Below are 15037 nucleotides of genomic sequence, written 5' to 3'. Positions count from 1 at the left end.
ACTGTCATATTGGGTGGAGGGTGAGCCTCAGTCCTCGGTGGATGTTGATGGGGATGATGGAGTAGGTGGATGAAATCATTCACCGTGGACAGTAATGTGCATCCATTAGTATGGAGAGGTGGATGAATGCCCTAAAGTGTCTGTGACCTCGGTGGATGTAAGTGGATAATGATGATGATGGTGGTTGTGGGTGAGGTGGATGATGTCAGTTTAGCTGAGACCGACTGTCCGGGGAAGCAGGTCTGTACCTGGATGAACCAGAAGCCGACTCCCACAGTCTGACCTCGTCCAAGAGGCACGTCTTTATTTGCTGAAAGAACTGTCTGCACCTCTTTCCTATTCACGTCGCTAACGCGGGAAACGACAATCAGGTAATATCCACATGTGGATAGTATCCGATGCTGGGGAGTGGATAAAAGAGGGAATGAGGGGAAGGAGTAACAAAAACAAGGCAAGGTATTCCAGAGAGAGAGAGAGAGAGAGAGAGAGAGAGAGAGAGAGAGAGAGAGAGAGAGAGAGAGAGAGAGAGAGAGAGAGAAATCGAGGTTTGATCCCAGCGTCCAGTGTTTTTGTTTGTGTGGCAGTAATTGACTTGGGAGGAAGGAGGATGCGCGTGTCTTGTGTCGCTGGGATGTTGGTTTGGTGGGAAAAGTGTGGAGAATTGTCTGGTTATTTGGTTGTAAAGATGTTTGATGATGGTGTATTTGAGAGAGGGTGAGGGAATCTTTTTCATAAAGCTTACAAGGGTAATAAGTGCGTTAGTGTCGACTTCTGTGGAGTAAAGTGTGAATATGATTCAGGTAGAATTTGTCATAGGTAGCGGAGAGGAGAGATGTGGTGGTGTGTGGAGGCTGGAGGGAGATATGTGATGGTGTGTGGAGGCTGGAGGAGAGATGTGGTGGTGTGTGGAGGCTGGAGGAGAGATGTGGTGGTGTGTGGAGGCTGGAGGAGAGATGTGGTGGTGTGTGGAGGCTGGAGGAGAGATATGATGCTAGTCAATAATCTTGAAATCAGTTATTGTGCTAGTTAACAACCCTACAGACAGTTCTGGTGCTGAACATCAACCTTGGAGACAGTTATGTTGCTAACAACAACCTATGGCCCGTGTGTCTACAGTTGGCTTGTTGTTATTGTTCCCTAGCGCCAACGACGTCAACAAGGAAGACGTCACATCAACAAGATCATCAGGTGTTAGTTGTCATCATCTCCAACATCACTAATAACTTTCTCTCCGAGTTGATCTGTCATACTTTGCACAACAACAGGAAGTACAACTTCTCTCTCTCTCTCTTTTAGTTCCTCTCCAAGTCAGTCTCCATAACAACAAGAGTTCAACATAAATATTTCTTTTAACAAGACGTCCTTGCTTGTCTGTCTTCGTCAGCAGCGATATGGAGGGCTGTCGATAGCAGAGAGTCGAGGAGGAGCAGGACAATAGTCAAATTAACTCGCCTGTCCTGACACTGCAATTAACTTTCTCTCCCAATTTGTCGAGGCAATTTAAAACTCCGTTGTCTGCCGGGGTTGGTGGTGGGCGGCTCCCACTCAATCGACACGGTTAATAACAATTTTTCTGCCAATGAATCTATCTATCTATCTATCTATCTATCTATCTATATATATATATATATATATATATATATATATATATATATATATATATATATATATATATATATATATATATATATATATATATATATATATATATATATATATATATATATATATATGATTTTGCATATTGCTAGCAATTTTCTTTTAACTGTGTTCTGTTAAAATGACTTTATAACTGGTTTCTCTTCAAACACTTTCTGATTTTTCCAAGGTGTGCTCCTCCTCTTTTCACATGGCTGGGAAGTGGGTAAGAATGTAGAGTTGTCTTGACGTTTGGAATTGAATTCATCAAATAATCTTCAGGAGTGTGTGTGTTGAGATCAGTGGGGCGGGTGGAAATGATTGTGGGGTAGATGGTTTAGCCTGGGTGATACCTGTGTGCAGACGTGCATGTAGCGCTACGTGCTCATTGGCTGTTTTGTGGTGCTGGACCCTGTAGATGTAGTATCATGTCTCATCTCGTGCTATGGTTGTTGATTTTATATTGTTCTTCCTTGACAGTTAGAATGCTTCGACGATATATAGTCTCTTGCGTCTTCTTCATGGCGTAATATCCTTATTGGTTTAACAGTGGTCACTCGTGTGAGGGGGTAGCGTTATGTTTCTTGGTGACATAGCGACATCGAGGAAAATTTACGTCCCCTGTCCACTTACCATCTTCCTGGCCTTCTGTAATAATCTGTCTGTCTGTCTGTCTGTCTGTCTGTCTATCTGTCTGTCTGTCTGTCTGTCTGTCTGACTGTTATTCTGTCTCTCTTATTCTATTCATTTTGTAGGGACTTATTTCTGTATTTTCGCGTCATTTTACATTCCAAGGAAAAAAAAAGGGGAAAAAAATTATCTTCTACCATGTCGTGGACACACACCAAACTCCAAAACTCCTTAAGTCTCTCTAATTAAAACTTAATGAATTTTTTAATTATTAAACCTCGTCAGCACACACACACACACACACACACACACACACACACACACACACACACACACACACACACACACACACACACACACACACACACACACACACACACACACACACACAGGGTGGAGTGTAGGTACCCGGACTGCAGGAAAATATTGTCAGTGTACCTCACAGGAGGTGGGCAGTGAAGCTCGATCCTTAAGCAAGACTCCTTTGGTAGACGGTATATCACCATAATGGAAAGGAACAAAGAACAAATTTCAGAGCTGCCTTCTCGACGTGGTGTTGGGTGACCAGCAGCGTCCCGCAGCGTTCTGTCTTGGGACCATGGATATTCTCCATCCATATAAATAACTTTCCGGAAGAATTGGGTTCGACTGTGAGTATGTTTGCTGATGATGCCGAGGTCATGAAGGAAATAAAGAGTCTGAAAGACTGCAGCAACTTACAAGGGAACAGGCCAAACCTCACAGTCGATGTGGTACTTCATGAAACAACCCGAGTAAAGACAAAGTGATATAAATATATATATATATATATATATATATATATATATATATATATATATATATATATATATATATATATATATATATATATATATATATATATATATATATATATATATATATATATATATATATATACACATGTATATTTATAAATATATATATATATATATATATATATATATATATATATATATATATATTTTTTTTTTTTTTTTTTTTTTTTTTTTTTTATACTTTGTCGCTGTCTCCCGCGTTTGCGAGGTAGCGCGAGGAAACAGACGAAAGAAATGGCCCAACCCCCATACACACGTACATACACACGTCCACACACGCAAATATACATACCTACACAGCTTTCCATGGTTTACCCCAGACGCTTCACATGCCTTGATTCAATCCACTGACAGCACGTCAACCCCTGTATACCACATCGCTCCAATTCACTCTATTCCTTGCCCTCCTTTCACCCTCCTGCATGTTCAGGCCCCGATCACACAAAATCTTTTTCACTCCATCTTTCCACCTCCAATTTGGTCTCCCTCTTCTCCTCGTTCCCTCCACCTCCGACACATATATCCTCTTGGTCAATCTTTCCTCACTCATTCTCTCCATGTGCCCAAACCATTTCAAAACACCCTCTTCTGCTCTCTCAACCACGCTCTTTTTATTTCCACACATCTCTCTTACCCTTACGTTACTTACTCGATCAAACCACCTCACACCACACATTGTCCTCAAACATCTCATTTCCAGCACATCCATCCTCCTGCGCACAACTCTATCCATAGCCCACGCCTCGCAACCATACAACATTGTTGGAACCACTATTCCTTCAAACATACCCATTTTTGCTTTCCGAGATAATGTTCTCGACTTCCACACATTTTTCAAGGCTCCCAAAATTTTCGCCCCCTCCCCCACCCTATGATCCACTTCCGCTTCCATGGTTCCATCCGCTGACAGATCCACTCCCAGATATCTAAAACACTTCACTTCCTCCAGTTTTTCTCCATTCAAACTCACCTCCCAATTGACTTGACCCTCAACCCTACTGTACCTAATAACCTTGCTCTTATTCACATTTACTCTTAACTTTCTTCTTCCACACACTTTACCAAACTCAGTCACCAGCTTCTGCAGTTTCTCACATGAATCAGCCACCAGCGCTGTATCATCAGCGAACAACAACTGACTCACTTCCCAAGCTCTCTCATCCCCAACAGACTTCATACTTGCCCCTCTTTCCAGGACTCTTGCATTTACCTCCCTAACAACCCCATCCATAAACAAATTAAACAACAATGGAGACATCACACACCCCTGCCGCAAACCTACATTCACTGAGAACCAATCACTTTCCTCTCTTCCTACACGTACACATGCCTTACATCCTCGATAAAAACTTTTCACTGCTTCTAACAACTTGCCTCCCACACCATATATTCTTAATACCTTCCACAGAGCATCTCTATATATATATATATATATATATATATATATATATATATATATATATATATATTTTTTTTTTTTCATACTATTCGCCATTTCCCGCGATAGCGAGGTAGCGTTAAGAACAGAGGACTGGGCCTTTGAGGGAATATCCTCACCTGGCCCCCTTCTCTGTTCCTTCTTTTGGAAAATTAAAAAAAAACGAGAGGGGAGGATTTCCAGCCCCCCGCTCCCTTCCCTTTTTGTCGCCTTCTACGACACGCAGGAAATATATATATATATATATATATATATATATATATATATATATATATATATATATATATATATATATATATATATATATATATATATATATATATATATATATATATATATATATATATATATATATATATATATATATATATATATATATATATATATATATATATATATGTATATAAATATACATGTGTATATATATATATATATATATATATATATATATATATATATATATATATATATATATATATATATATATATATATATATATATATAAATATACATGTGTATATATATATATATATATATCTATTTTTTTTCATACCATTCGCCATTTCCCGCGATAGCGAGGTAGCGTTAAGAACAGAAGACTGGGCCTTTGAGGGAATATCCTCACCTGGCCCTCTTCTCTGTTCTTTCTTTTGGAAAATTAAAAAAAAAATGTGGAGCTCTTCATATATATATATATATATATATATATATATATATATATATATATATATATATATATATATATATATATATATATATATATATATATATATATATATATATATATATATATATATATATATATATATATATATATATATATATATATATATATATATATATATAGCAGTACGTGATCACTTTTTCCACTTGGTTTACTGAATCTCATAATTAATGCAAAGAAAAGTAAAGATAATATCCAGTACTGACTGTATTTCAGCCATAATGACTTTAAAGTAAGCTCATTAATGGTAACAGAGGAAATTTTCTTGTACACAAGCAAATGTACTGAATCAACATGTCAATATAATTCTCCACTGGTTCAAACACCAGTCTATATTGATCCACAAGATGAGGATCAATATAGACTGGTGTTTGAACCAGTGGAGAATTATATTGACATGTTGATTCAGTACATTTGCTTGTGTACAAGAAAATTTCCTCTGTGGGCAATTAAGACATAAAAAATCAGAGAGGAAACCAGATTCAAAGAGGAGATGCAGGTGTCAAAACTACTGAGAGTTAAACAGATTCCTTGGAAACATAAATGAGGAAAGGAAGGAAACCAAATTCAAAGTGGAGATGCAGTTGTTAAAACTACTGAGGGCTGAACAGATTCTTTAGGAAAGGAACATGAATGGCAAAATGGAATTCCAACGTCTGAGTATGGACATTGCTATGGAAGGTTCTGAGAAATCTGTAATGAAGGAGTTTGAATATGGCTACCTTTGGTAGTAAATAGTAAAAGTTCGCTGATGATACAGCTCTAGTAGCTGATTCATGTGAGAAACTGCAGAAGTTGGTGAGTGAGGTTGGAAAAGTGTGTGACGGGAGAAAGTTGAGAGTAAATGTGAATAAGAGTAAGGTTATTAGGTTCAGTAGGGTTGAGGGACAAGTTTATTGGGATGTAAGTTTGAATGGAGAAAAACTGGAGGAAGTGAAGTGTTTTAGATATCTGGGAGTGGACTTAGCAATAGATGGAACCATGGAAGTGGAAGTGAGTCACAAGGTGGGGAAAGGGGGCAAAGGTTCTGGGAGTGATGAAGAATGCATGGGAGGAGAAAATGTTATCTTGGAGAGCAAAAATGGGTATGGTAGATTCAACAATGTTATATGGTTGTTAGGCATGGGCTATATATAGGGTTTTAGGGAGGAGGGTGGATGTGTTCGAAATGAAATGTGTGAGGACAACACGTGGTTTGAGGTGGCTGGATCGAGAAAGTAATCAGAGTAAGAGAAAAGAGTGATTGAGATAGCAGAAGAGGGCGTGTTGAAATGGTTTGGACATATGGAGAGAATGAGTGAGGAAAGATTGATAAAAGGGATATATATGGTGTGGGAGGTAAGTTGCTAGAAGCAGTGAAAAGTTTTTACTAGGGATGTAAAGCATGTGTATGAGTTGGAAGAGAGGAAAGTGACTGGTTCCCAGTGAATGTTGCAGGGGTGCATGATGTCTCTATGGTTGTTTCATTTGTTAATGGATGGGGTTGTTAGGGAGATGAATGTAAGAGTTTTGAAGAGAGGGGCAAGTATGCAGTCTGTTGTGGATGAGGGCCTGGGAAGAGAGTCAGTTGTTTGCTGATGATACAGCGCTGGTAGCTGATTTGGGTAAGAAACTGCAGAAGTTGGTGACTGAGTTATTATTATTAATATTATTATTATTATTGTATTCCCTGCGTGTCGTAGAAGGCGACTAAAAGGGAAGGGAGCGGGGGGCTGGAAATCCTCCCCTCTCATTTTTTTATTTTAATTTTCCAAAAGAAGGAACAGAGAAGGGGGCCAGGTGAGGGTATTCCCTCAAAGGCCCAGTCCTCTGTTCTTAACGCTACCTCGCTATCGCGGGAAATGGCGAATAGTATGAAAAAAAAAAAAAAAAAAAAAAATATATATATATATATATATATATATATATATATATATATATATATATATATATATATATATATATATATATATATATATATATATATATATATATATATATATATATATATATATATATATATATATATATATATATATATATATATATATATATATATATATATATATATATATATATATATATATATATATATATATATATATATATATATATATATATATATATATATATATATATATATATATATATATATATATATATATATATATATATATATATATATATATATATATATATATATATATATATAATATATATATATATATATATATATATATATATATATATATATATATATATATATATATATATATATATATATATATATATATATATATATATATATATATATATATATATATATATATATATATATATATATATATATATATATATATATATATATATATATATATATATATATATATATATATATATATATATATATATATATATATATATATATATATATATATATATATATATATATATATATATATATATATATATATATATATATATATATATATATATATATATATATATATATATATATATATATATATATATGAAGAGCTCCACATTTCATTTCAACTCTTTTCGCAAAAACTCTTTTTTGCAGCCTGGTTTTGTTGTCTGGTGATAAAGAGTTCACTCTGTCCTACACCAAGTGAAGCAGAAGTCATTATATTAGTGAAGAAAAAAGCAATTTTAATTAACCTGTTGACAGGAGCAGCTAATTGAATTTCTGCTCAATGAAAAACATAATCATCTGCCCCTCTGTTGATACCTTTTCTTTCAATTCTATTCTCTGATCTTTTTTCTTTCCATTTCTCTCGATATCCATCACTCTACCTCAACCCCTACTGTAACTATATTCTTTGTTCCTTTTCTTCTCCTTCAACCTTATTCTACTCTCATTTTCCCTTGTGTCCTCTCTTGCTACCTACTTTGACTCTATTCTCAGTCTTCTTGTGCTAATCCTTATTCATTGTTTTTTACTTTCTTCTCGTTCACTATTCCCAGCATAATTATCATCATCATCAACTTCCTTCTTTCCTCCAGCCTCACCATCCTCACTATTGTATTCACTACAAAAGAATATGTGATGGAATGGCTTTAGAAAAGGACGAAATTCTTCTTTGAATCTATTGTCCAGAAAACCACGTGACAAAAGATTTTATCTTTCATACTTTGGTACTGGCATATTTGGTGCAGGGTATGAAATCAAATACATGAAAGGGTGTTGAATTTAGAACTAAATTCTTAAACACTGTACTGAGAGATAGGTGTGTTGTCGTCATAGATAAAGCCCAAAATTTATATGTCTTAGTTTCTAATTTCTTGTTGATTGTCAGACATCATGCATGAACTGATCAGCCATCTGTTATATATCAGCTGGAGAGACTTAATGTCATCACTGTCTAGATCCCCTTGTAATGCTTCACCCTAGGGTCAGAGGAACAGCTGCCTGCCTGTATTACGAGGAATCTGAAACGACTTAAAACCATCCAGTACAAATTTCCTTCTCTCTTCTTTTCATGTCGAAAGCTTCAATTATAGACAAACCTTCAGTGAGGCCAGGACTTAAATCAAACAAAAATTAGGTAAAGATAAGATAGAAGAGGAACAACATGGGTTTTGAAGTAAGCAAGAGACTGTTTACATCAGCTCATGACGGGTAGAAGCGACATGAGAAGGTAGTTCCAAGATTCTATTGGAGGAAGTAGACGTCACAACGCCCCAACTCTGCGTTACTTACTGTCAAGTTCCCATTTTCACCAGACGTAACCAGGAACGTATTCAGGCAAAGTGTACGAAGCGAGAGAGTGACAAGGTAACATTAGACAGCAGTTTCTCCGGAAAGGTTAATCCTCACTCCAACGTCGGGTTTAATAAACAAGTTTTATGACAATAAAAGACAAAATGTTTGACGGACGATGTTTGCTCTACTGATTTGCGACATGTTTAATTAAACTATGCAAATATAATAACTCTCTGACCCGTAGAATTGACTGTTGTTCACTAAACAAACAAACAAACACAATCAAATCTAAACTAATGAAAAATGTTTCCTTAGAATTTGTCTTTTGTTCTTTGTTTATTTCCCCAAAAGCCTTCAAGAACCTAGTCAGACGCAGGTTCTCAAGAGTTGCCACTTTTATCTTAACAAAATTCCAAACAACTTTACATTTCATCAATAGTTTTCTTTCCTTGGCGAGGCAAGACACACAGAGGAGCTGAAGTTCATCAGTCGAGCGTCACTTGGCAAACTTCTCTGGGCGGAGGTGTGGCGGAAATGGTTCCTTGTTGACACTGTTCTCCACACACTGAGCAGGACTTTCTGAGACTCTTATAAAAGAACGAATTGCTTTATGTCCGGCTCCAGCTGTTGAGTTGAGTGAGGGAGGGTGTCACTGGAGCTGACTTCTCGGTGAGAGGAACTTTTCTGAAGCACAGGTATTGATGCAGCATTTACGTGTCTACCAGAGATGGTCGATTTCACTGTGATACCTGATCCATTTTGAGGGCCATCTTTCTCTTTAATCTTATCATCTGCACCAATGGTGGATCATTTTCATCGTTGCTATAAGCAGGACATATTACATTCTTCGTTATAAGTAGAGAAAATCACCTGCCAAACCTTTTTATCATTACTGACTGGTTTCTGTCATAAACTGTATACAGTATTACTTAGTTTCTGTCTATCCCATACTGACACTACCTCTGTAACGTAGGAGACGGCAATCAAGTATGAAAAAATACAAAAAGGCAGTCTTTTTTATCTGTAAGTAAGCGGTGAAAGCTGACAGAAGCACGATGACAAACCCCATATGCAAGTGCCAGTAATTCAGCCCTATCCTTAGCAGTATAGAAAATGGTTGCTACTGAGGTAATAGATTTTTTTGAAAATATGTTGATTATGAGCGGGAAGATATTTTGCCGGCTACACGGAAGGAATTCAAAGAAAAATGATGGATGAATGGTAACACCACTGAACAACGTCATTCCGCCATTCTCCGACCTTGTTCTGGGAACGTCAGGTCAGTGTAAGCCAGACTTCAAAAAGTCATGAGCTCCCTGGTCAGCGTCGGTATTTGGCTAAGCTTTTGGCTTACGTGTGATGTAATTTCTAGCGATTCCTAAGAGATAGTAAGAACGCTTCATTAAGTAAGTACTAGATACTGGTATATCCTTTGTATCAGCCTATCTCATATATAACAAGATAACAAGTTAAAAGTAGTGATCATGCTTATCAGCAAGTGAACTAATATCTAAGTTATGGACCACAAAACAAAGACTCTTGAATGAGAATCATTCATGTCAGAGGGATGCCGTAGAATGACTCTGTACCTTGAATAACTGTAACATCAGTCATGCTTTATGTTTCTGAGGCCCTGATTGCATTGAGGAATCATTGCTTTTAATATTTTAGTGCTTTAAGTATTCACTGGGTAAATAAAACTGTGTGTGCACGAATAATAGATAGAGAAAAGAAGGACTCATAAAATCTGCCTTGAACTGAACATGACTTACTTGATTCATTCTGGTGCACTTCAGGTACCGTTCTAAATATCCTGCCTGAAGGCCTTTTTTTCTACAGGTAACTGGAAGCCCTTGAGACAGACCTCCAGTTTCTGGTTTCATATTCTTTTTACCGTCCAACATCATTATCTGTACGAAGAATATTCCCTCGAGCTCCTGAAAGTAAACCATCATTTTCATGTTTGATGTGATCCTCCAGTGGAGGAGTCCAGCTGTTGCAGCCATAAGGACTGCTCCCAAGCATGACCAGGTCCCTCACACCTGAGGCAAGATCACAAGTTGTAATGTTGAAGTTTTGTGATTTCGTTCATCATTACGGCCGAGATTATATAGAAGACACGATATGAACTTCGGGTATTCAACATACTGATAAATAATTCAGACTGATCAATGTTTTTACAATCATCCTTGAAGCATCATTAATGTAAACTAGTAAATAGCGGTTCACATCATCATATGACCACCATCATCATCACACCAGTTCTCCTCACCGGTAAAGCGACCATCACATCACGTCTTATTCCAACCCTCTGTGTGTCTGCTGTGGTCGTTCGTCCACATCCACAACATCAAACATTATCATCAACAACACCATAGTTATTGCTATTATAGTTATTACTATCATCTGGTCTAGATGCTTGGAGAATTCCCTCCTGAAGATTTAGATGTGGAGCGAAGTGACTTAGAATGACAAACCAAAATTTCAAGCGAAGGAACAAACTGTGTTTTGGAAATATCTCGTCTCTAGATCTGGAGTGAAGGATCAAGTGTATTGACAAGTTGTCTTTAGGGGGTTTGAACTTAAGTGAGGAACTCGAGATCCTCCTCACGAGTGAGGTGGCTACAAATGATCGGATAGATTCTCTGAGAATCTTCGCCGCTTGCTGATCCACATCTTGGACAAATGTGACGTTACGAAAGAAAGATAAAAAGCAAGTAACTGTAAATCATAGCTAGGAATAAACTAGGAAAAATTATGATTAGCGTAAGCTAAAAAGATGGAGAATAGAAATGGAAAATTCAATCTCAAAAAGGTATTGGATGAAAAGGTACTGGACAGTGATAGACAACCTTAATTATAATTATATATGAGGAGATGTTGAGGTACCTGTACAGAATCTGCCAAAGAATCTAGGACTGTAAGGATAGACCGTGCCAAAGTTGGTTGCTGAGAAAATAGATAGCCAGCAAGAAGAAAATTAATTCGCTACTGAATAACCCATGAGGGAACAGTGGAAAATAAAGAGCTTCGAATCGAAGAAGAAATAAAGAAATCGTTAAATGAATAAAGGAAACTAGTCGAAAATCTGAAAAACAATTACAAGAAGGAAAATCTATACGGGAGATAAAGGCTGCTTTAGAAAGCGAGACACAAGCGTGGAGAGAAATGGTTTGTGCAAATACTGAGGGAACACTAAATAAAAATGGGACACCGAAGCTTGGGTAGCTAGCTGTCCGGTGATATTGGAAATTGTACAAAACGCAACACCAATGTATGACAGGAAGATATCACCGGGATTAGAAGAACAACAATGGCAGCTGCAGAATAGATGAAACGCAAAGGATGTGGACAGTGGGGTGGTGAGTAAGACTAGATAATGGAGCAAGTTGTTGTATGGGGAAACTCGAGGAGGCCTCCTTGTGGGAGGTCATACACGGCAGATGAAGGGGCTCAGGGAGTAATTGTTCCTCCACGTAAATGTGAAGGGAATTAGATAGCCATCAGACGAAGCAACGACTGTGGCCACAAACTAGAAAAGAGATTACAAAATGAGGAAATGATTCTCATTTCTAATTGCTTTGATGTTATGAAAAAGAAAATCCTGCTCAGAGCGATCTCTTTGGGAATATTAATTACGAAAAAGAACAAATTAAATAATGAGGATTTTTTTACTGTTATCTTTCAGTACATTAATTAACTTTCCCAGACTCATCAAAGGCCTTTGCTTTAACAGGTCTCTTACCCCTGGCCACCTGTGGTAAGAACCCGAATGTGTTATTGTACGAGCTTCATTCTACAACTGTAAATGTTACGGATAATATCAAGAACACAAGCATCAGTCAAAGTATTACACATCAAAAAGATGCAAATACTAATTTGATATTGATCACCAGAGCAATAGTTCAATGTCCATGGAAATATAGAAATGCCTTGAACATCTAGATATTCAAATGAATGTGAAGAAACCTTATTTTCAGGAGAGAATATTGGTTGTAATATCAAGCATGTGTGTATCTGTATAGAATATTAGAATCTTATATCTGATTGATACATTTACTGACGAAAGTGAATTGAGAAATTCAGAGCTGAAAATACATGCATGTAAGATTAGTCTCTTCGAAACTTGTTCCTCCATTATTTTTCTCTTGTAAATTTTCCTTCATTGGCTCTCTACTTCACCGTAAAACCTCTTAATTCAATTCCTCTCTCTCCCTTGAAACTCATACGTAATTTTTCCATTTCCTTTATTTTTCCAGCGTTCATCCTGGCAAGAGGCACTACATCATCACCATCGTTCATAATATATCTGTCCATCATTTCTCCTTCCTGATTTTCATTCTCCTTTTCTGTCCCTTCTCGTGACTACTTACCTTCCCTATTGTTTTCCTCTTTTACATGACTGATTTTCCTTGCACTATATCCATTTCTCCCAGTGTGAGAATTGATCTCATTTCCCCATTCATCTCCTCTCGTTCTTCCTCTTGTTTCCTCTTATATTCCAAAGAACCTTCCCTCCTGCCTCACTCTCGACCTCTTACCTACCTGTTCCTTCACCTGCCTCACTCTCGACTAAGACTTACCGACCTGTTCCTTCTCTCTTCTCCTGCCTCACTCTCGACCTCTCACCTACCTGTTCCCTCCCTCTTCCCCTGGCTCACTCCCAGATCTCTTCATCCCATATAACTTCACCATGTGATGTAAAGACGATAGTCATAGATTCTGAACACAGCCTGATTGGTCAGGTTATGGTCTTCCTCCGCTACCGTAATATCCACCAGTCCCACATTAGGACCTCCGACCCTACTACTTTCAATACACTCAAACATATTGAAAGGTCTTCCCAAACGTTCCCCGGGAGAACTAGGCTACGAGCTTAGTTTAATGGTTCTTTCACCTCAACACTGGAAGCATCTAGACAGATGTGGGTCATGTACGAAACGCTGCAGTATTTAGAAAGAACCCTGCGATCTGACTTCTAAAACTGGTGACGACTGATGAAGTTCTTAGGTTAGCACAGGTTAAGAAAACCTTTACGATTGGTTAGGTTGAGTTAGGTCAGGAAAGTTATTGGGGTAGGTCAGGTTATTACGGTTCTTGTTGGCTTCCTGGGGCGTCTCCAAACGGGCAGTTGGAGGACTGGCTACCTAAAGCAGTTGCCAAAGTTTGGAATTTCTTTACGTCTCCTTCCTGGTCTGCTGTGTGGGTCAAGGGCTTTTGATGTTGGTTATGTCTTATGGTTCTGGTGCTGGGGATGACCTACTGGCGTTGGTTTATTAACTTTTAAGCCACTACTGTGTTCTGGCAGACGCCAAGTGGTGAGTAACTTCCTGGATCAGAAGACCTATTTAATAATAAGAAAAAGGAGACGATTACTGTTCCTGTTGATATCAGTTTCTATAAGATTTTAACATGCTAAGTAAAACACGATATTGACAAGATGATGTGTTTACTGAAGTCTTTGGAAGACCTAACCCGGTCGCGTATTATTCTTTTAAAAGATATTTAGTCTCATGTCAACACGCCTATGGCACTAGGATTTGTAAACTCTCCAGGAATTTGGGTCATCCGTTTGTTTGTCACGTTGTTTTTATATTATCCTCTTTCTCACTCTCACTCTAGCACACCATTCACTTACTCTCGCTTTCAATTGTCTTTGCTGATCATTTTTTCCTCTAACTATAATTATTATCATTGGTATTATTGTTATCATTATCATTACTGTTATTATCATCATTACTATTATTGTTACTATTATCATTATTATCATCATTATCATTATTATCATTATAATCATTATCATTATTATTACTATCATCATTATTGTTATGATTATCATCATCATTATTATTATTATTATTATTACAATTATCATAATTATTAATATTATTACTATCATTATTATCATATATATATATATATATATATATATATATATATATATATATATATATATATATATATATATATATATATATATATATATATATATATATATATATATATATATATATATATATATATATATATATATATATATATATATATATATATATATATATATA

This window comes from Panulirus ornatus, chromosome 2, assembly GCF_036320965.1.
Source record: "Panulirus ornatus isolate Po-2019 chromosome 2, ASM3632096v1, whole genome shotgun sequence".
Classification (NCBI taxonomy): domain Eukaryota; kingdom Metazoa; phylum Arthropoda; class Malacostraca; order Decapoda; family Palinuridae; genus Panulirus; species Panulirus ornatus.
Note: the sequence above shows the minus strand (reverse complement) of the source record.